Below are 24,324 nucleotides of genomic sequence, written 5' to 3' on the forward strand. Positions count from 1 at the left end.
TTCAGCCAAATCTCCCTCCCCCCACACCCAATCCCCACCCTTCTACCCCTCCCCTCCTCCCGAGTCCTCCCTCCCCCCCTTTCCTTCCCGTCCTCCCTCCCCTTTCACCCCATACCCTCCCTGTCCCTCCCCCTTCACTGGATCCCCCGCCCCTCATTCCAGTATCCTCTGAGATCCTGTTACCCACCTCACAGGTCCTCACACCCATGGAACAGCCTCCCCCACCAGCAGAACACTCACCAAGGAAGCGATTTGAGAAGGGACAGAAGAAAGTGAGCCTCAAAGCGATGTACACTAACATAGATGGAATTACAAATAAAGCAAATGAGCTTGGAGAACTGGTACTAGAGGAAAACCCAGACATAATAGCCCTCACAGAAACAAAGATCACGAAAACAATAACAAATGCAGTGTTTCCACAGGACTATTATGTTATGCGGAAAGAGAGGGAAGGAAGAGGTGGGGGTGGTGTAGCTCTGCTGGTAAGAAAAGGCTGGGATTTTGAGGAGATGGATATTCAGGGCTGTGAAGGTTTCAGTGACTACATAGCAGGTACTGTAACAAATGGAGGGAAAAAAATTATAGTCGCAGTCATATATAATACACCACCAAATGACAGAAGACCTAGACAGGAATATGATAGAAACAACATGGCCACCATTAACATAATAGAAAGAGCAGCTTCTGTTGCTAGCAGGAATGGATCTGGACTACTAATTATGGGAGACTTCAACCATGGGAAGATAGATTGGAAGAACAGAGACCCGCATGGAGGACCAGAAACATGGAGAGCTAAGCTGCTGGACGTGGCAACAAGAAACTTTCTAAGCCAGCATACCAAAGAGCCAACAAGAATGAGAGGAGAAGATGAACCAGCAATGCTTGATTTGATATTTACCCTAAATGAATGGGATATAAGGGAAGTTAAGATGGAAGCGCCCTTGGGAATGAGTGACCACAGTGTATTGAACTTTGAGTACCTGGTAGAGCTAGGACTTATCTCCCCCCAAAAAGAACTAGGAATCAAAAGGCTGGCATACCGAAAGGGGAATTATGATCAGATGAGAAGTTTCCTAAGTGAATTACCTTGGGACACAGACCTCAGAGACAAGTCTGTACAGGGTATGATGGACTATGTTACCCAAAAGTGACAGGAGGCAGTGAACAGGTTCATCCCGGCCCAAAGGGAAAAATCCGAGAAGCAACAAAAGAATCCATGGTATAATAGGGCATGTATGGAAGCGAAGAAACTGAACAAGAAGGCGTGGAGGAACTTCCGGAATAACAGAACACCAGAAAGCAGGGAGAGATACCAGAGAACCAGGAATGAGTACGTCAGGGTGAGAAGAGAAGCAGAGAAAATTTTTGAAAATGATATAGCAAACAAAGCCAAGACCGAACCAAAGCTACTCCACAGTCACATCAGAAGGAAAACAACAGTGAAAGAACAGGTATTGAAACTTAGAACAGGCGAGGACAGGTATACAGAGAATGACAGAGAGGTGTGTGAGGAACTCAACAAGAGGTTCCAGGAGGTCTTCACAATAGAACAGGGTGAGGTCACTGTGCTAGGAGAAAGGGAGGTAAACCAGGCGGCCTTGGAGGAGTTCGAAATTACGAGAGAGGAGGTCAAGAGACACCTGCTGGATCTGGATGTTAGAAAGGCGGTTGGTCCAGATAGGATCTCACCATGGGTACTGAAAGAGTGTGCAGAGGCACTTTGCTTGCCACTCTCCATAGTGTATAGTAAATCACTAGAGACGGGAGACCTACCAGAAATATGGAAGACGGCGAATGTGGTCCCAATATACAAAAAGGGCGACAGACAAGAGGCACTGAACTACAGGCCAGTGTCCTTGACTTGTATACCATGCAAGGTGATGGAGAAGATCGTGAGAAAAAACCTGGTAACACATCTGGAGAGAAGGGACTTCGTGACAAATCGCCAACATGGATTCAGGGAGGGTAAATCTTGCCTTACAGGCTTGATAGAATTCTACGATCAGGTGACACAGATTAAGCAAGAAAGAGAGGGCTGGGCGGACTGCATTTTCTTGGATTGTCGGAAAGCCTTTGACACAGTACCGCATAAGAGGCTGGTACATAAGCTGGAGAGACAGGCAGGTGTAGCTGGTAAGGTGCTCCAGTGGATAAGGGAGTATCTAAGCAATAGAAAGCAGAGAGTTACGGTGAGGGGTGAGACCTCCGATTGGCGTGAAGTCACCAGTGGAGTCCCACAGGGCTCTGTACTCGGTCCTATCTTGTTTCTGATATATGTAAATGATCTCCCGGAGGGTATCGATTCATTTCTCTCAATGTTTGCGGACGATGCTAAAATTATGAGAAGGATTAAAACAGAAGAGGACTGTTTGAGGCTTCAAGAAGACCTAGACAAGCTGAAGGAATGGTCGAACAAATGGTTGTTAGAGTTTAACCCAACCAAATGTAATGTAATGAAGATAGGTGTAGGGAGCAGGAGGCCAGATACAAGGTATCATCTGGGAGAGGAAATTCTTCAGGAGTCAGAGAAGGAAAAAGACTTGGGGGTTGATATCACGCCAGACCTGTCTCCTGCAGCACATATCAAGCGGATAACATCAGCGGCATATGCCAGGCTGGCCAACATACGAACGGCATTCAGAAACTTGTGTAAAGAATCATTCAGAACTTTGTATACCACATATGTCAGGCCAATCTTGGAGTATGCAGCCCCAGCATGGAGTCCATATCTAGTCAAGGATAAGACTAAACTGGAAAAGGTTCAAAGGTTTGCCACCAGACTAGTACCCGAGCTGAGAGGTATGAGCTACGAGGAGAGACTACGGGAATTAAACCTCACTTCGCTGGAAGACAGAAGAGTTAGGGGGGACATGATCACCACATTCAAGATTCTGAAGGGGATTGATAGGGTAGATAAAGACAGTCTATTTAACACAAGGGGAACACGCACAAGGGGACACAGGTGGAAACTGAGTGCCCAAATGAGCCACAGAGATATTAGAAAGAACTTTTTTAGTGTCAGAGTGGTTGACAAATGGAATGCATTAGGGGGTGATGTGGTGGAGGCTGACTCCATACACAGTTTCAAGTGTAGATATGACAGAGCCCGATAGGCTCAGGAATCTGTACACCTGTTGATTGACGGTTGAGAGGCGGGACCAAAGAGCCAGAGCTCAACCCCCGCAAACACAACTAGGTGAGTACTAGGTGAGTACACACACACACACACACACATACACACACACACACACACACACACACGTGGGGAGCAAAGTTAGTAGATGTTATAAACAGGAATTTCCTAACACAACATGTGAAGGAAGACACAAGGGAAAGAGGAGGAGATGCACCGAGCCTATTAGACCTGATTTTCACCCAGAACGTAGAAGTTATCGAGAATATAGAGCATGAAATACCTCTAGGGGCCAGTGACCATTGTGTCCTAGTCTTTGACTACATGATGAAATTCAAACTTATGACCATGGGACAAGAGGTCTGGGAAAGGAGAGTTGACTACAGGAAAGGGGACTATAAGAGGATAAGGGACTATCTGGGTGAAGTGCAGTGGGAGGAAAAAATTCGAGGAAAAACAGTCCAAGACATGATGGACCTAGTCATACAGAAATGCCAGGAGGCCGAAGAGAGATTTATAACAACAGTAAAGGGAAAAATAAGAAGGAATATAATAACCCATGGTTTAATAGACAGTGTCAGGAAGCAAAAATGGCCAGCAGGCGGGAGTGGAGGAAGTACAGAAGACAAAGGACAGAGGACAACAGGATCAGATGCAACAGAGCTAGGAACAATTACATTAACATGAGACGAACATCGGAATGGGACTATGAGAACGATATTGCAATCAAATTGAAAAAAACAACCTAAGTTACTACACAGTCATATAAGAAGAAAAATGTCGATAAACGACCAAGTGACAAGACTAAGGAAGACAGAGGGAGCATATACTGAAAGTGACATGGAAATCTGTGAGGCACTGAATGCCAGTTTCCATGGAGTGTTCACTACCGAGCCTGAGCAGCTCCCATTGTTGGAAGGGGTTACCCTAGAAGAAAGACTATCAGATATGGAGGTGACAGCAGAGGAGGTAATGAAACAGTTGACAACTCTAGATGCAACTAAAGCAGTTGGACAGAGAAAGTATCACCGTGGATACTAAAAGAAGCAGCGCAGGCCCTCAGCGTGCCTCTGGCAATGATCTTTAATGAGTCACTTATGTCGGGAGAATTGCACAGTTGCTGGAAGAAGGCAAATGTCGTGCCGATCTTCAAGAAAGGTGATAGGGAGGAGGCACTTAACTATAGACCTGTATCACTGACAAGCTTCCCCTGTAAAATACTGGAAAGAATAATTAGGCTACGACTGGTTGCACACCTGGAGAACATTAGGTTTGTGAACAAACATCAACATGGGTTCTGGATAGGGAAATCGTGCCTAACAAACCTTCTGGAATTCTATGACAAAATAACAAGGATCAGACAGGACAGAGATGGTTGGGCAGACTGCATATTTCTGGATTGCCAAAAAGCCTTAGGTACAGTACCGCACATGAGACTGCTGTTCAAGCTCGAGAGGCAGGCGGGGGTGGGGGGGAAAGGTCCTAGCATGGATAAGGAACTACCTAACAGGAAGGAGCCAAAGAGTTACGGTAAGGGGCGAAAAGTCGGACTGGCGAACAGTAGCAAGTGGAGTACCACAAGGATCGGTGCTGGGACCAATTCTATTTCTTGTATATGTTAACGACATGTTTACAGGCGTAGAGTCCTACATGTCGATGTTTGCAGATGACGCAAAGTTGATGAGAAGAGTTGTGACAGATGAGGATTGCAGGATCCTCCAAGAGGACCTGAACAGGTTGCAGAGATGGTCAGAGAAATGGCTACTGGAATTCAACACGAGCAAATGTAAAGTTAAGGAAATGGGACTAGGAGATAGGAGACCAAAGGGACAGTACACAATGAAGGGGAACAGCCTACCTGTGACGAAGCGCGAAAGAGACCTGGGTGTGGACGTAACACCTAATCTATCTCCTGAGGCACATATAAATAGGATAACGACAGCAGCGTACTCTACACTGGCAGAAGTTAGAACATCATTCAGAAACCTAAGTAAGGAGGCATTTAGGCCGCTTTACACTGCCTACGTGAAGCCAGTCTTAGAGTATGCCGCCTCATCATGGAGCCCCCTTCTGAAGAAGCATATAATGAAACTGGAAAAGGTTCAGAGGTTTGCAACGAGACTCGTCCCAGAGCTACGAGGGATGGGGTATGAGGAGCGCCTGAGGGAACTGTGCCTTACGACACTAAAAAGAAGAAGGGAGAGGGGACATGATAGGAACGTATAAAATACTCAAAAGGATTGACAGAGTGGACATAGACGAAATGTTCACACGGAATAGTAACAGACCGAGTGGACATGGATGGAAGCTTGAAACTCAGATGAGTCACAGAGATGTTAGGAAGTGTTCATTTAGCGTGAGAGTAGTGGGAAAATGGAATGCACTTCAGGAACAGGTTGTGGAAGCAAATACTGTTCATAATTTTAAAACCAGGTATGATAGGGAAATGGGACAGGAGTCATTGCTGTAAACAACCGATGCTCGAAAGGCGGGATCCAAGAGTCAATGCTCGATCCTGCAGACACAACTAGGTGAGTACAACTAGGTGAGTACACACACACACACACACACTCACACACACACACACACACACACACACACACACACACACACTCACACACACACACACACACACACACACACATACACACACACACACACACACACACAAACACACACACACACACACACACACACACACACACACACACACACACACACACACACACACACACACACACACACACACACACACACACACACACACACACACACACACACACAGAATGACAAAGAGGTGTGTGAAGAACTCAACAAAAGGTTCCAGGAGGTCTTTACAATAGAACAGGGAGAAGTCACGGTGTTAGGAGAGGTGGCAGCAAACCAGGTGACCATGGCAAGGTTCGAAATTACAAGAGATGAGGTCAAGAAGCACCTAATGGAGCTGGATGTGAGAAAAGCTGTTGGGCCGGATGGAATCTCACCATGGGTATTGAAAGAGTGTGCAGGAGCACTTAGCTTGCCACTCTCCATAGTGTATAGTAGGTCACTGGAAACGGGAGACCTACCAGAAGTATGGAAGACTGCTAATGTAGTACCAATATTTAAAAAGGGTGACAGACAAGAGGCACTGAACTACAGGCCAGTGTCCATAACTTGTATACCATGCAAAGTGATGGAGAAGATTGTGAGAAAAAACCTAGTAACACATCTGGAGAGAAGAGACTTCGTGACAACCCATCAACATGGGTTCAGGGAGGGTAAATCTTGCCTTACAGGCTTGATAGAATTCTATGATCAGGTGACAAAGATTAAGCAAGAAAGAGAAGGATGGGCGGACTGCATTTTTTTGGACTGTCGGAAAGCCTTTGACACAGTACCCCATAAAAGGTTCATGCATAAGCTAGAGAAACAGGCAGGAGTAACTGGTAGGGCGCTCCAGTGGATAAGGGAGTACCTAAGCAATAGAAAGCAGAGAGTTATAGTGAGGGGTGAGACCTCAGAATGGCGGGAAGTCACCAGTGGAGTCCCACAGAGCTCTGTGCTTGGACCTATCCTGTTTCTGATATACGTAAATGATCTCCCAGAGGGTATAGACTCATTCCTCTCAATGTTTGCTGACGACGCCAAAATTATGAGAAGGATTAAGACAGAGGAGGACAGCTTGAGGCTTGAAGAAGACCTGGACAAGCTGCAGTAATGGTCGAACAATTGGATGTTAGAGTTTAACCCAAGCAAATGTAATGTAATGAAGATAGGAGAAGGAAGCAGGAGACCAGATACAAGGTATCACTTGGGAGATGAAATACTTCAAGAGTCAGAGAGAGAAAAAGACCTGGGGGTTGATATCACGCCAGACCTGTCCCATGAAGCTCATATCAAGAGGATAACATCAGCAGCATATGCCAGGTTGGCTAACATAAGAACGGCCTTTAGAAACTTGTGTAAGGAATCTTTCAGAACATTATATACCACATATGTCAGACCAATCCTGGAGTATGCGGCTCCAGCATGGAGTCCATATCTAGTCAAGCATAAGACTAAACTGGAAAAGGTTCAAAGGTTTGCCACCAGACTAGTACCCGAGCTGATAGGTATGAGCTACAAGGAGAGACTACGGGAATTGAACCTCACTTCGTTGGAAGACAGAAGAGTTAGGGGGGACATGATCACCACATTCAAGATTCTCAAGGGAATCGACAGGGTTGATAAAGATAGGCTATTTAACACAAGGGGCACACGCACTAGGGGACACAGGTGGAAACTGAGTGCCCAAATGTGCCACAGAGATATTAGAAAGAACTTTTTTAGTGTGAGAGTGGTTGACAAATGGAATGCATTAGGAAGCAATGTGGTGGAGGCTGACTCCATACACAGTTTCAAGTGTAGATATGATAGGGCCCAATAGGCTCAGGAACCTGTACACCTGTTGATTGACAGTTGAGAGGCGGGACCAAAGAGCCAGAGCTCAACCCCCGCAAACACAACTAGGTTAGTACAACTAGGTGAGTACTCAGGCTAACATCAGAACGGCGTTCAGGAACCTGTGTAAGGAATCATTCAGAATCTTGTACACCACATATGTAAGACCAATCCTGGAGTAGGCGGCCCCAGCATGGAGCCCGTACCTTGTCAAGCACAAGACGAAGCTGGAAAAAGTCCAAAGGTATGCTACTAGACTAGTCCCAGAACTAAGAGGCATGTGTTATGAGGAAAGGCTGCGGGAAATGCACCTTACGACACTGGAAGACAGAAGAGTAAGGGGGGACATGATCACAACCTACAAAATCCTCAGGGGAATCGATCGAGTAAACAAGGATGAACTATTCAACACTGGAGGGACGCGAACAAGGGGACACAGGTGGAAGCTGAGTACCCAAATGAGCCACAGAGACATTAGAAAGAACTTTTTCAGTGTCAGAGTAGATAGTAAATGGAATGCACTAGGAAGTGATGTGGTGGAGGCTGACTCCATACACAGTTTCAAATGTAGATATGATAGAGCCCAGTAGGCTCAGAAATCTGTACACCAGTTGATTGACGGTTGAGAGGCGGGACCAAAGAGCCAAAGCTCAACCTCCGCAAGCACAATTAGGAGAGTACAATTAAGTGAATACACACACACACACACACACACACACACACACACACACACACACACACACACACACACACACACACACACACACACACACACACACACACACACACACACACACACGCACAAACACACACACAAACACACACACACACACACACACACACACACACACACACACACACACACACACACACACACACACACACACACACACACACACACACACACACACACACATACACACACACACACACACACACACACACACACACGTGGGGAGCAAAGTTAGTAGATGTTATAAACAGGAATTTCCTAACACAACATGTGAAGGAAGACACAAGGGAAAGAGGAGGAGATGCACCGAGCCTATTAGACCTGATTTTCACCCAGAACGTAGAAGTTATCGAGAATATAGAGCATGAAATACCTCTAGGGGCCAGTGACCATTGTGTCCTAGTCTTTGACTACATGATGAAATTCAAACTTATGACCATGGGACAAGAGGTCTGGGAAAGGAGAGTTGACTACAGGAAAGGGGACTATAAGAGGATAAGGGACTATCTGGGTGAAGTGCAGTGGGAGGAAAAAATTCGAGGAAAAACAGTCCAAGACATGATGGACCTAGTCATACAGAAATGCCAGGAGGCCGAAGAGAGATTTATAACAACAGTAAAGGGAAAAATAAGAAGGAATATAATAACCCATGGTTTAATAGACAGTGTCAGGAAGCAAAAATGGCCAGCAGGCGGGAGTGGAGGAAGTACAGAAGACAAAGGACAGAGGACAACAGGATCAGATGCAACAGAGCTAGGAACAATTACATTAACATGAGACGAACATCGGAAAGGGACTATGAGAACGATATTGCAATCAAATTGAAAAAACAACCTAAGTTACTACACAGTCATATAAGAAGAAAAATGTCGATAAACGACCAAGTGACAAGACTAAGGAAGACAGAGGGAGCATATACTGAAAGTGACAAGGAAATCTGTGAGGCACTGAATGCCTGTTTCCATGGAGTGTTCACTACCGAGCCTGAGCAGCTCCCATTGTTGGAAGGGGTTACCCTAGAAGAAAGACTATCAGATATGGAGGTGACAGCAGAGGAGGTAATGAAACAGTTGACAACTCTAGATGCAACTAAAGCAGTTGGACCAGAGAAAGTATCACCGTGGATACTAAAAGAAGCAGCGCAGGCCCTCAGCGTGCCTCTGGCAATGATCTTTAATGAGTCACTTATGTCGGGAGAATTGCACAGTTGCTGGAAGAAGGCAAATGTCGTGCCGATCTTCAAGAAAGGTGATAGGGAGGAGGCACTTAACTATAGACCTGTATCACTGACAAGCTTCCCCTGTAAAATACTGTTAAGAATAATTAGGCTACGACTGGTTGCACACCTGGAGAACATTAGGTTTGTGAACAAACATCAACATGGGTTCTGGATAGGGAAATCGTGCCTAACAAACCTTCTGGAATTCTATGACAAAATAACAAGGATCAGACAGGACAGAGATGGTTGGGCAGACTGCATATTTCTGGACTGCCAAAAAGCCTTAGATACAGTACCGCACATGAGACTGCTATACAAACTTGAGAGGCAGGCAGGAGTAAGCGGAAAGGCACTAGTATGGGTGAAGAACTACCTAACAGGAAGGAGCCAGAGGGTAATGGTAAGGGGCGAAAAGTCAGACTGGCGAACAGTAACAAGTGGAGTACCTCATGGATCGGTGCTGGGACCAATCTTCTTTCTAACTTACGTAAATGATATGTTTACAGGAGTGGAATCATACATGTCAATGTTTGCGGATGACGCAAAATTAATGAGAAGAGTTGTGACAGACGAGGATTGTAGGATCCTCCAAGAGGACTTAAACAGGCTGCAGAAATGGTCAGGGAAATGGCTACTGGAGTTTAACACCAGTAAATGTAAAGTTATGGAAATGGGATCAGGTGACAGGAGACCAAAGGGACAGTACACAATGAAGGGGAACAGCCTACCTGTAACGATTCGAGAAAGAGACCTGGGAGTGGATGTGACACCTAATCTAACTCCTGAGGCACATATAAATAGGATAACGACAGCAGCGTACTCTACACTGGCGAAAATTAGAACGTCATTCAGAAACCTAAATGAGGAGGCTTTTAGGGCGCTATACACTGCCTACGTGAGACCCGTCTTAGAGTATGCCGCGCCATCATGGAGCACCCACCTGAAGAAACACATAAAGAAACTGGAGAAGGTTCAGAGGTTTGCGACGAGGCTTGTCCCAGAGTTACGAGGGATGGGATATGAAGAGCGGCTGAAGGAACTGAACCTTACGACACTAGAGAAAAGAAGGGAGAGAGGAGATATGATAGGGACATATAAAATACTCAGGGGAATTGACAAAGTGGAAATAGATGAATGTTCACACGTAATAATAACAGAACGAGGGGACATGGGTGGAAACTGGAAACTCAGATGAGTCACAGAGATGTTAGGAAGTTTTCTTTTAGCGTGAGAGTAGTAGAAAAATGGAATGCACTTGGGGAACAAGTTGTGGAAGCAAATACTATTCATACTTTTAAAACTAGGTATGATAGGGATATGGGACAGGAGTCATTGCTGTAAACAACCGATAGCTAGAAAGGCGGGATCCAAGAGTCAATGCTCGATGCTGCAAGCACAAATAGGTGAGTACACACACACACACACACACACACACACACACACACACACACACACACACACACACACACACACACACACACACACACCCAGACACACACACACACACACACAAACACACACAAACACACACACACACACACACACACACACACACACACACACACACACACACACACACACACACACACACACACACACACACACACACACACACACACACACACACACACACACACACACACACACACACACATACAAGGCACATGAGGAATCATACATGAGAGAAACCACATCAGTGTTCAATGTGTCTAAAAGACTTTATACGAAAATCACATCTTACAGTGCAAATGAGGATTCATAGAAGAGAGAATTCTACGATCAGGTGACAAAGATTAAGCAAGAAAGAGAAGGATGGGCGGACTGCATTTTTTTGGACTGTCGGAAAGCCTTTGACACAGTACCCCATAAAAGGTTGATGCATAAGCTGGAGAAACAGGCAGGAGTAACTGGTAGGGCGCTCCAGTGGATAAGGGAGTACCTAAGCAATAGGAAGCAGAGAGTTACAGTGAGGGGTGAGACCTCAGAAAGGCGTGAAGTCACCAGTGGAGTCCCACAGGGCTCTGTACTTGGACCTATCCTATTTCTGATATACGTAAATGATCTCCCAGAGGGTATAGACTCATTCCCCTCAATGTTTGCTGACGACGCCAAAATTATGAGAAGGATTAAGACAGAGGAGGACAGCTTGAGGCTTCAAGAAGATCTGGACAAGCTGCAGGAATGGTCGAACAAATGGCTGTTAGAGTTTAACCCAAGCAAATGTAATGTAATGAAGATAGGGGTAGGAAGCAGGAGACCAGATACAAGGTACCATTTGGGAGATGAAATACTTCAGGAATCAGAGAGTGAGAAAGACTTGGGTGTTGATATCACGCCAGACCTGTCCCCTGAAGCTCATATCAAGAGGATAACATCAGCAGCATATGCCAGGTTGGCTAACATAAGAACGGCCTTTAGAAACTTGTGTAAGGAATCTTTCAGAACATTATATACCACATATGTCAGACCAATCTTGGAGTATGCGGCTCCAGCATGGAGTCCATATCTAGTCAAACATAAGACTAAGCCTGGGAAAGGTTCAAAGGTTTGCCACCAGACTAGTACCCGAGCTGAGAGGTATGAGCTACGAGGAGACACTTTCGGAATTAAACCTCACTTCGTTGGAAGAAAGAAGAGTTAGGGAGGACATGATCACTACATTCAAGATTCTCAAAAGAATCGACAAGGTAGATAAAGACAAGCTATTTAACACAAGGAGCACACGCACTAGGGGACACAGGTGGAAACAGAGTGCCCAAATGAGCCACAGAGATAATAGAAAGAACTTTTTTAGTGTCAGAGTGGTTGACAAATGAAATGCATTAGGAAGTGATGTGGTGGAGGCTGACTCCATACACAGTTTCACGAGTAGATATGATAGAGCCCAATAGGCTCAGGAACCTGTACACCTCTTGATTGATGGTTGAGAGGCGGGACCAAAGATCCAGAGCTCAACCCCCGCAAGCACAATTAGGTGAGCACACACACACACACACACACACACACACACACACACACACACACACACACACACACATACACACACACACTCTCTCTCTCTCTCTCTCTCTCTCTCTCTCTCTCTCTCTCTCTCTCTCTCTCTCTCTCTCTCTCTCTCTCTCTCTCTCTCTCTCTCTCTCTCTCTCTCTCTCTCTCTCTCTCTCACTCACTCACTCACTCACTCACTCACTCACTCACTCACTCACTCACTCGCTCACTCACTCACTCACTCACTCGCTCACTCACTCACTCACTCACTCACTCACTCACTCACTCACTCACTCACTCACTCACTCACTCACGCGAGCTGAGAGGTATGAGCTATGAGGAGAGACTACGGGAATTAAACCTCACTTCGCTGGAAGACAGAAGAGTTAGGGGGGACATGATCACCACATTCAGGATTCTCAAGGGAATTGATAGGGTAGATAAAGATGGGCTATTTAACACAATGGGCACACGCACTAGGGGACACAGGTGGAAACTGAGCGCCTAAATGAGCCACAGAGATATTAAAAAGAACTTTTTTAACATCAGAGTGGTTGACAAATGGAATGCATTAGGAAGTGATGTGGTGGAGGCTGACTCCATACACAGTTTCAAGTGTAGATATGATAGAGCCCAATAGGCTCAGGAATCTGTAAATTTGTTGATTGACGGTTGAGAGCCGCGACCAAAGAGCCAGAGCTAAACCCCCGCAAACACAACTAGGTGAGGACAGACAACAGGAAACACACTTAACACTCACACACTTAAACAACAGAAAACAACGAATAACGGTGAGGGGAAGAGACATCAGAGTGGCGAAATGTCACCAGCGGAGTCCCACAGGGCTCAGTACTTGGACCCATCCTGTTTCTAATATATGTAAACGATCTTCCGGAGGGTATACACTCATTCCTCTCATTGTTTGCTGAAGATGCAAAAATTATGAGAAGAATCAAGACGGATGAAGAGAGACAGAGACTACAGGATGACCTGGAAAAACTGGAGGAATGGTCTAGAAAATGGCTGCTAAAGTTAATCTCAGGAAAGTGTTTAGTAATAAAATTAGGTGAAGGGAGCAGGAGGCTGAACACAAGGTACCATCTGTGAGGTGAAACCCTGCAAGAGTCAAATTGAGAGAAAGATCTGTGGGTTGATATCACACCGAACGGGTCTCCAGAGGCCCACATTAAAAGGATATCATCAGCGGCATATGCTAGACACATTGACAGGGTAGACAAAGACAAACTCTTCAGCACGGGTGGAACACGAACAAGGGAACACAGGTGGAAACTTAGTACCCAGAAGAGTCACAGAGACGTTAGAAAGAATTTTTTCAATGTCAAAATAGTTAATAAATGGAATGAATGAAGTGATATGGTGGAGGCTGGCTCCATACATAGTTTCAAATATAGATATGATAGAGCCCAGAAGGCTCAGGAATCTGTACACAAGTTGATTGACAGTTGAGAGGCGGCTATCTTGAGGTTATCTTGAGATGATTTCTTCTTGGGGAGCGGATAGGCGCACTCTCCTTGCTTTACATTCCTCTCTCGTCCTGTCTAAGCTCGATTATGGTTGCCCTGCTTACTCGTCTGCTTCTCCTTCTACTCTTCGCCGTCTTGATGCTTTGCACCATACTGGGTTGCGCCTCAGTTCTGGTGCCTTTCGTTCGACTCCCATCCTTAGCTTGTATATTGACACTGGCTTCCTGTCTCTCCAGGACCGCCGTGATCGCTACTGTCTTCGCTATCTTGAGCGGTCCTTGCAACATCCTTCCTCTCGCCTCTGTCGTGCTTTAACTTTTACCCCTTCTGCGGTTCCTGTTCCTCTTCACCACCTCCCTCTTTCTGTCCGGTTATCTCGCTTACAGGATTCTCTTTCCGTTCGTATTTCTAATATTTCTCCTCGTGTTGTTCCTTCTTTGCCCCCGTGGAGAGTCCCCCTTCCGCAGTTTTGTACATCCTTGACCCGCATCACTAAAGCTTTTACCCCTCCTACGGTTCTAAAACGCCTTTTCCTTGAGCACTTTTCATCTCACTCCCGCTCCGTTTCTGTCTTCACCGATGGGTCTAAGTCTGCGGACGGTGTTGGCTACTCTGTTTTTTCCTGATCGCACTTATATGTGTAGCTTACCTCCGGAGACTAGCATCTTTACAGCGGAACTTTATGCTATTCTCTATGCTCTTCGTCTCTTGCTTTCTCGTTGTCAGTCTTCCTTTGTAGTTGTTGTTAACTCATGTAGTGCCCTCATGGCTCTCGGGCCCTTTAGTCCGGTTCTACCAGTAGTTGTCGAGTTCCAGCATTGACTGTTTCTTGTTCACAGTAAATTTAAGTCGGGTGAGTTTTGTTGGGTTCCCAGCCATATTGGTGTGTCTTTAAATGAGCGTGCGGATGCTGCCGCCAAGGAAGCTGTCCACTCTTGTCCCATCTCTCGTAAAGGCATTCCGTATTCCGACTTTTACCCGGTTATCCATTCCTTCGTCCTTACCCGTTGGCAGGCTTCTTGGTCGTCTGTTACTGGTAACAAACTACATACTCTTAAATGTTGTGTTTCCTCGTGGCCGTCCTCCACCACCGTAACCGGCGATGAGAAACGGCTCTGGTGAGGTTGCGTATTGGCCATACTCGCTTAACCCTTGGTCACTTGATGGAGCGCCGCCCTGCTCCTTATTGTCCTAATTGCATTGTCCCTCTTACGGTCGTGTATGTCCTTCTTGAATGTCTTGACTTCCAGGACAAGCATGTGGCCTTCTTTCCGCCCGCCCCTCGCGGTCATCTGTCCCTCAATAGAATTCTTGGTGACTCGGATACTTTTGATATCGTTCACCTCATGTGTTTTTGTTCTCATATTGGCATCCTTGGTGATATTTAGCGCCCTCTGATTATTCCGCACATTTGATGGTGCTACATAGCCTTCCCGGTTTGGTGCCTTCTTTTGATAATTACTTACTACTTGAGATGATTTCGGGGCTTTAGTGTCCCCGCGGTCCGGTCCTCGACCAGGCCTCCACCCCCAGGAAGCAGCCCGTGACAGCTGACACAGGTACCTATTTTACTGCTAGGTAACAGGGGCATAGGGTGAAAGAAACTCTGCTCGTTGTTTCTCGTTGTTTCTCGTTTCTCGTCGTTTCTCGGTTGTGGAAGCAAATACTATTCATACTTTTAAAACTAGGTATGATAGGGAAATGGGACAGGAGTCATTGCTGTAAACAACCGATAGCTAGAGAGGCGGGATCCAAGAGTCAATGCTCGATCCTGCAAGTACATATAGGTGAGTACATATAGGTGAGTACACACACACACACACACACTTACACACACACACACACAAACACACACACACACACACACACACACACACACACACACACACACACACACACACACACACACACACACACACACACACACACACACACACACACACACACACACACACACACACAAACACACACACACACACACTCACACACAAACACACACACACACACACACACACACACACACACACACACACACACACACACACACACACAAACACACACACACACACACACACACACACACACACACACACACACACACACACACACGCACACACACACACACACACACACACACACACACACACACACTCACACACACACTCTCACACACACACACACACACACACAGGGGGGGGCCTCGTAGCCTGGTGGATAGCGCGCAGGATTCGTAATTCTGTGGCGCGGGTTCGATTCCCGCACGAGGCAGAAACAAATGTGCAAAGTTTCTTTCACCCTGAATGCTCCTGTTACCTAGCAGTAAATAGGTACCTGGGAGTTAGTCAGCTGTCACGGGCTGCTTCCTGGGGTGTGTGTGTGTGTGTATAGTGTGGGGAAAAAAAAAAAGTAGTTAGTAAACAGTTGATTGACAGTTGAGAGGCAGGCCAAAAGAGCAAAGCTCAACCCCCGTAAAAACACAACTAGTAAACACACACACACAAAAAAAAAGTATTCCTGCAGTGGGACAGGACGAAGGAGGAGAGAGCCAGGGCAGCAGAGGCAAGGAGGAAGCGCAGGGAGAGAGAGGAGCAAACCAGGAAATCACAGCCCCCAACACAACAGTCCCAGAGACAAGAAGGGAACCCAAGACCAGCATGTCAGCAACACCAGAGGGGAGGGCAACACCACCAACCCCCTCTGCATAGAAACCCTCCCTTCCCCTCACCCTACCTGCCCCCCCCCCCCCCCCCAACCCTCCCTCCCCCCCCCCCGAACTCATTCTGACCCTGTCACCCCTTCCCCATTCCCGTCATGTCCCCCCTCCCACCTTTTCCCCCCTGTCTCCCCTTCCCCTTCATCCCATACCCTCCCTATTCCTCCTCTCCCCTCACCCCGTATCCTCCATGTCCCCCCAATCTCATTAACCCACACCCTACCTGTCCCCCCTTTCCATAAACCCCCACCCCCCACCCCAAAATCCTCTGAGACCCTGCAAACCACCTCACAGATCCTCTCACCCACGGAACAGCTTCCCACACCAGCAGAATGCTCACCAAGAAAGGGACAAGAAAATGAAAGGAAGAAAGTGAGCTTCAAGGCAATGTACACTAACATAGATGGGATTACAAATAAAACAAGTGAACTCGGAGAATGGGCACAAGAAGAAAACCCAGACATAATAGCACTCACAGAAACAAAGCTAACGAAAACTATAACGAACGCAGTGTTTCCACAGGGCTACTATGTAGTGAGGAAAGAGAGAGAAGGGAGAGGAGGAGGAGGTGGTGTAGCTCTGCTACTAAGAGAAGGTTGGAGTTTCGATGAGATGGTAATTCAGAACTGTGAAGGTTTCAGTTACTACATATCAGGCACCATAGCAACTGAAGGACAGAAAATTATAGTAGTGGTCATATATAACCCCCCACCGATAGACAGAAGACCCAGACAGGAATATGATAGAAACAACTTAGCCACCATCAATATAATAGAGAGAGCAGCTTCTGTGGCTAGCAAGAACGGATCCAAACTACTAATCATGGGAGACTTCGACTATGGGAAGATAGATTGGGGGAACAGAGACCTACATTGAGAGCTAAGCTGCTGGATGTGACAACAAGAAACTTTCTAAGTCAACACGTCAAGGGACCGACAAGAATGAAAGGAGGGGATGAACCAGCCTTGCTTGATCTGATATTTACCCTAAATGAGTCGGATATAAGGGAAGTTAAGTTGGAAGCCCCCTTGGGAATGAGTGATCATAGTGTATTGAGCTTTGAGTACCTGGTTGAGCTAGGAATTATCACCCCAAAAAAGAACTGGGAAACAAAGGGCTGGCGTACCGAAACGGAAACTATGAGGAGATGAATAAATTCCTATGGGATATACATTGGGACACAGAACTCGGAACCAAGTCCGTACAAGACATGATGGACTATGTCACCCAAAAATGTCAGGAGGCTGTAAGCAGGTTTGTCCCAGCCCGACAGGAAAAAACAGAGAAGCAAAGGAAGAATCTGTGGTTTAATAGGGAATGTATGAAAGCAAAGGAGCTAAACAAAAGGGCATGGAGGAACTTCCGTAATAACAGAACACCAGAAAGTAGAGAGAGATACCAGAGAACCAGGAACGAGTATGTTAGTGTGAGAAGACCAGCTGAGAAAAGGTATGAAAATGATATAGCTAATAAAGCCAAGACCGAACCAAAGCTACTACACAGTGTGACGGTGTTCCCCCCCTTATATTTCTCCCACGCCTGCTGTAAGAGTCATGTCCACTTTACCCGAGCGTTCTCTACGTCGCAGGCATCAGTTTGATATATGTGGGAGAGTGTAGTGTTCTCGAGGTGGCGAGAAATTTGTAAAAGAAGAGTATTTTGGCCTGTGGTATAGGCCCTTTAGGAAGCCAATATGGCGCTTTCCCCTTTGTTTTGCCGCCAAAACTGTGTGACGTCAGTGACACCAGATTGGTCACCGACAGCGACGTGGAACAGGGAGCCAATGAAAACCTCTCTTGGCAAGTACGACGTCACGAATGAAGTGGGGTCCGGTCATCGCGCCGCGGTGGCACCACCAGTCTAAGACAGCACGTCAAGGAGGTCGGACGTGCGTTGTGGGGTCCTGTCAGTTGGACAGCTTACCCCATCTCCGGAGGACTTACGCATCACCAGCAGTCTGACAGCACCTGTGGGGTCTTCCTTCGTTCATGTGTTGGACCAGAGAGGGAATTGACAGAATATTGAGCAACAAGTGCTCCCGGGACAGGTGTTGTGCAGGTGAAGTCTAGGCAGCAATGTATGCGACGGCTGATAACTTCACAGTGATGACGTAGTGGGTGGGCCAATCCTCCGTGAGGGAATCAGTCTGACACGACACGTCAAGGTGGACGGATGTGTGAAGGTTGATCCTCTCAGTTTGACAGTTGAACTCAGATTCCGTGGATCTTACGCGTCACCCGTAGTCTGCAAGTACGCCGAGAGGTCTTCCTTCATTCCATGTGTGGACCGAAGAGGGAATTGACGAAATATTGAGCATCAAGTGATCCAGGGTCGGGTGCTGTGCAGGTGAAGTGTAGGCAGTATCGTCTGGGACGTCTGATAGCTTCACAGGGACGACGTAGCGGCTGGGCCAATCCACTGGGAAGCAGTGAAAGAAGATACTACTTGGGAATCCGTACGACTGCAGCCGAGAAGTAGGTTGGCAGCCGTAGTTGGGAGGAGAAGTTGACGGCCAGGAGACCGACTCCAACCCTACAAGACGTGGAGGAGGAGCACGGACCCACGGAGGACAGAACACGGAGACGACGCGTTTATTTTGGGACGTTGATTGGGTTCCTGGAGGACACGACAGGGTGTGTGTGGGGGCGTTCCCTACACGAGGCGAGAGCCTGGACCAGGAGCTACAACTCAACTCTCACCGGAGGATAGGTGGAAGTAGGTGATTCTAGTTTCCCTCTCAATTCCCTTTTAGTCAGCTATATTATTTAGCCAGAGTATTTTGTATGTCGTGAGCATGGCTCACCAATGTCACGGTAGGACACAGTTGTGAGAAGTGGGGCCATAGAAAGCTCTCACAGGATATATTTGTGGTGTGGATGCACCCGTATTATTATTGAAGAGTTTGCTGTGTTAGTTGATAATTTCTTTCATGTGACATTTATGGTATAACTTATGCCAGAGAATATATATATATAAAGTGAACCAGTTATTGGTGTTAGGCTATGTGCCCAGTATTGATATTATTACTATTATTGATATCTATGATTTATCTATATATATATACATGCTTGTGTGTTGAATAATTTCTCATGTGTGCAGTGATCAATTGAATATTCGCCTACGAAAGGAATTACTGAGAACTCCAGTATTATATCTTGTTGCATTCGTTATCCTTATATGAAATACAGTGTGTTACGCCATGATAGTAAATTATTATGTTCATTAATATAGAGATGTTTGATTGAGCTCAAGATCAGTGCAGTGATTCGATTGCGTTCTATTGCCACTATAGCAGTAATCGTGTTGTGTGATAATACAGAGATAGTTGAGTATTTAAAGAAACAGGCGCATAACGCCAACAAACAAATAGTGCAGTAAGAGATCACGCAGTGGGGGGGGGGGGAGTCGCCCAGCTGATTTTGACGTTTGACGTGAGGGGGAGCATTGCCAACTTGGTGCGCCCCTGAATATATGTGGAGAGCGAGCGACTTTTGCATGAACTAGCTCTTTGCTTGTTGATATAAGAATATGATGTCTTGAGTTTTAAGTAAAATACCAAAATACCTTGGCGTTTGTATCATCCCCTCCATATTTCTTGTGGCTATATAATACTTGAGAGGAGATAGAGTGATAGATACATACCTGCCTGATATCAGATCTATTGTGTGTGTTCTTGCTGCTGTTGTCACAATTTCACCAAATCACTGCCGTGTTACTGGACACAGGAAACACCAGTTGGCGACCTTGCAATTAGTAGTAGAGCCCTTGTCGGGGCGGGCACACAGCGGAGAGAGCAAACTGTGTCTCCACTCATCTCTAACTACTAATGCCGGTTGGGGATCGACTGGGGTACTCTTCTGGCGTACAGTAGCGCCGCGAAGATGGAGTGAAGACCCGCAGGGCTACAGTGAGTAACGGTTATCGCTAATAGTGCGACCGTTGAGAGGATATCTTGTATACATATGCTCACCCCTCTTACGGTGAACCCCGACAACAGTCACATCAGGAGGAAGAAAACAGTGAAGGAACTGGTGATGAAATTTAGGGTGGGCGAGGACAGGTTAACAGAGAATGACAAAGAGGTGTGTGAAGAACTCAACAAAAGGTTCCAGGAGGTCTTTACAATAGAACAGGAAGAAGTCACGGCGCTAGGAGAGGTGGCAGCAAACCAGGTGACCTTGGAAAGATTCGAAATTACAAGAGATGAGGTCAAGAAGCAGCTATTGGAGCTGGATGCGAGAAAAGCTGTTGGGCCGGACGGAATCTCACCATGGGTATTGAAAGAGTGTGCAGGAGCACTTTGCTTGCCGCTCTCCATAGTGTATAGTAGGTCACTGGAAACGGGAGACCTACCAGAAATATGGAAGACTGCTAATGTAGTACCAATATACAAAAACGGTGACAGACAAGAGGCACTGAACTACAGGACAGTGTTCTTAACTTGTATACCATGCAAGGTGATGGAGAAGATTGTGAGAAAAAACCTAGTAACACACCTGGAGAGAAGAGACTTCATGACAACCCATCAACATGGGTTCAGGGAGGGTAAATCTTGCCTTACAGGCTTGATAGAATCCCACGATCAGGTGACAAAGATTAAGCAAGAAAGAGAAGGATTAGCGGACTGCATTTTTTTGGACTGTCGGAAAGCCTTTGACACAGTACACCATAAAAGCTTGATGCATAAGCTTGAGAAACAGGCAGGAGTATCTGGTAGGGCGCTCGAGTGGATAAGGGAGTACCTAAGCAATAGGAAGCAGAGAGTTACAGTGAGGGGTGAGACCTCAGAATGGCGTGAAATCACCAGTGGAGTCCCACAGGGCTCTGTACTTGGACCTATCCTGTTTCTGATATACGTAAATGATCTCCCAGATGGTATAGACTCATTCCTCACAATGTTTACTGACGACGCCAAAATTATGAGAAGGATTAAGACAGAGGAGGACAGCTTGAGGATTCAAGAAGACCTGGACAAGCTGCAGGAATGGTCGAACAAATGGCTGTAAGAGTTTAACCCAAGCAAATGTAATGTAACGAAGATAGGGGAAGGACGCAGGAGACCAGATACAAGGTATCATTTGGGAGATGAGATACTTCAAGAGTCAGAGAGAGAGAAAGACCTGGGGGTTGATATCACGCCAGACCTGTCCCCTGAAGCTCATATCAAGAGGATAATATCAGCAGCATATGCCTGGTTGGCTAACATAAGAACGGCCTTTAGAAACTTGTGTAAGGAATCTTTCAGAACATTATATACCACATATGTCAGACCAATCATGGAGTATGCGGCACCAGCATGGAGTCCATATCTAGTCAAGCATAAGACTAAAATGGAAAAGGTTCAAAGGTTTGCCACCAGACTAGTACCCGAGCTGAGAGGTATGAGCTTCGAGGAGAGACTACGGGAATTAAACCTCACTTCGTTGGAAGACAGAAGAGCTAGGGGGGACATGATCACCACATTCAAGATTCTCAAGGGAATTGACAGGGTTGATAAAGACAGGCTGTTTAACACAAGGGGCACACGCACTAGGGGACACAGGTGGAAACTGAGTGCCCAAATGAGCCACAGAGATATTAGAAAGAACGTTTTTAGTGTCAGAGTGGTTGACAAATGGAATGCATTAGGAAGTGATGTGGTGGAGGCTGACTCCATACACAGTTTCAAGTGTAGATATGATAGGGCCCAATAGGCTCAGGAACCTGTACACCTGTTGATTGACAGTTGAGAGGCGGGACCAAAGAGCCAGAGCTCTACCTCCGCAAGCACAACTAGGTGAGTACAACTAGGTGAGTACATACACACACACACACACACACACACACACTCACACACAGTTTGTGTATGTGTGTTCCTCCAAGCAAACTTGGAGGAATTTGACCTCACCAGTGATGAGGTCAAAAGGTGTCTGCTGGAGCTAGATGTGACAAAGGCTGTTGGGCCTGACAGAATCTCACCATGGATATTAAAGGAAGGTGCAGAAGCACTAAATGTGCCACTCTCTATGGTGTATAACAGGTCACTGGAAACAGGAGACTTACCAGAAAGTTGGAAGACAGCTAACATCGTCCCTATATACAAAAATGGTGACAGGCAAGAGGCACTGAACTACAGGCCAGTTTCCCTAACTTGTATACCATGCAAGGTGATGGAGAAGATCGTGAGGAACTGGCTCGTTGAGCATCTGGAGGGAAATAACTTTGTAACGCACCACCAACATGGGTTCAGGGATGGAAAATCGTGCCTCACAGGTTTAATAGAATTTTATGACCAGGCAACAAAAAATAGGCAGGAAAGAGAAGGGTTTGCCGACTGCATTTTCCTGGATTGCCAGAAAGCCTGTGACACAGTATCCCCATAAAAGGCTGTTAAAAAAGTTGAAGCAACAGGCAGGAGTAAAATGGAAGGTGCTCCAGTGGATAAGGGAGTACTTAAGCAACAGGAAGCAGAGAATAACGGTGAGAGGGGAGACATCAGAGTGGCGAGATGTCACCAGCGGAGTTCCACAGGGCTCAGTACTTGGACCCATCCTGTTTCTAATATATGTTAAAGATCTTCCGGAGGGTATACACTCATTCCTCTCAATGTTTGCTGATGATGCAAAAATTATGAGAAGAATCAAGACAGAAGAAGATAGACAGAGGCTACAGGATGACCTGGATAAACTGGAGGAATGGTCTAGACAATGGCTGCTAAAGTTCAACTCAGGAAAGTGTAAGGTGATGAAATTAGGCGAAGGGAGCAGGAGGCTGAATACAAGGTATCATCTGGGAGGGGAAATCCTGCAAGAGTCAAATTGAGAGAAGGATCTGGGGGTTGATATCACACCGAACCTGTCCCTAGAGGCCCACATCAAAAGAATATCATCAGCGGCATATGCTAGACTGGCCAACATAAGAACTGCCTTTAGAAACTTGTGTAAGAAATCTTTCAGAACCCTGTATACCACTTATGTAAGACCAATCCTGGAGAATGCAGCTCCAGCCTGGAGTCCATTCCTAGTTAAACACAAGACAAAGCTAGAGAAGATTCAGCGGTATGCCACCAGGCTCGTCCCGGAACTGAGAGGAATGAGCTACTAGGAAAGGCTAAAGGAGCTGAACCTCACATCCCTGGAAAACAGAAGAGTAAGGGGAGACATGATAACCACCTACAAAATTCTCAGGGGAATTGACAGGGTGGACAAAGACAAACTCTTCAGCATGGGTGGACACGAACAAGGGGACACAGGTGGAAACTTAGTACCCAGATGAGCCACAGAGACGTTAGAAAGATTTTTTTCAGTGTCAGAGTAGTTAATAAATGGAATGCACTAGGAAGTGATGTGGTGGAGGCTGACTCCATACACAGTTTCAAATGTAGATACGATAGAGCCCAGTAGGCTCAGGAATCTGTACACCAGTTGATTGATAGTTGAGAGGTGGGGCCAAAGAGCCAAAGCTCAACCCCCGCAAGCACAATTAGGTGAGTACAATTAGGTGAGTACACAGGTGAAGCGGGATGGGAAGACGACAGAACGAAGTTGGAGGAGAGGAACAGGACGAGCCACGCATGGGGATGATTGCTAAGGCATGGAAGGAAATCAGTGGGGAATTGAAGGACCTGAGGGAAACTATACGTATGCTGCAGAT

The sequence above is a fragment of the Procambarus clarkii genome, chromosome 37 (genome assembly GCF_040958095.1).
Source record: "Procambarus clarkii isolate CNS0578487 chromosome 37, FALCON_Pclarkii_2.0, whole genome shotgun sequence".
In the NCBI taxonomy this organism is placed as follows: domain Eukaryota; kingdom Metazoa; phylum Arthropoda; class Malacostraca; order Decapoda; family Cambaridae; genus Procambarus; species Procambarus clarkii.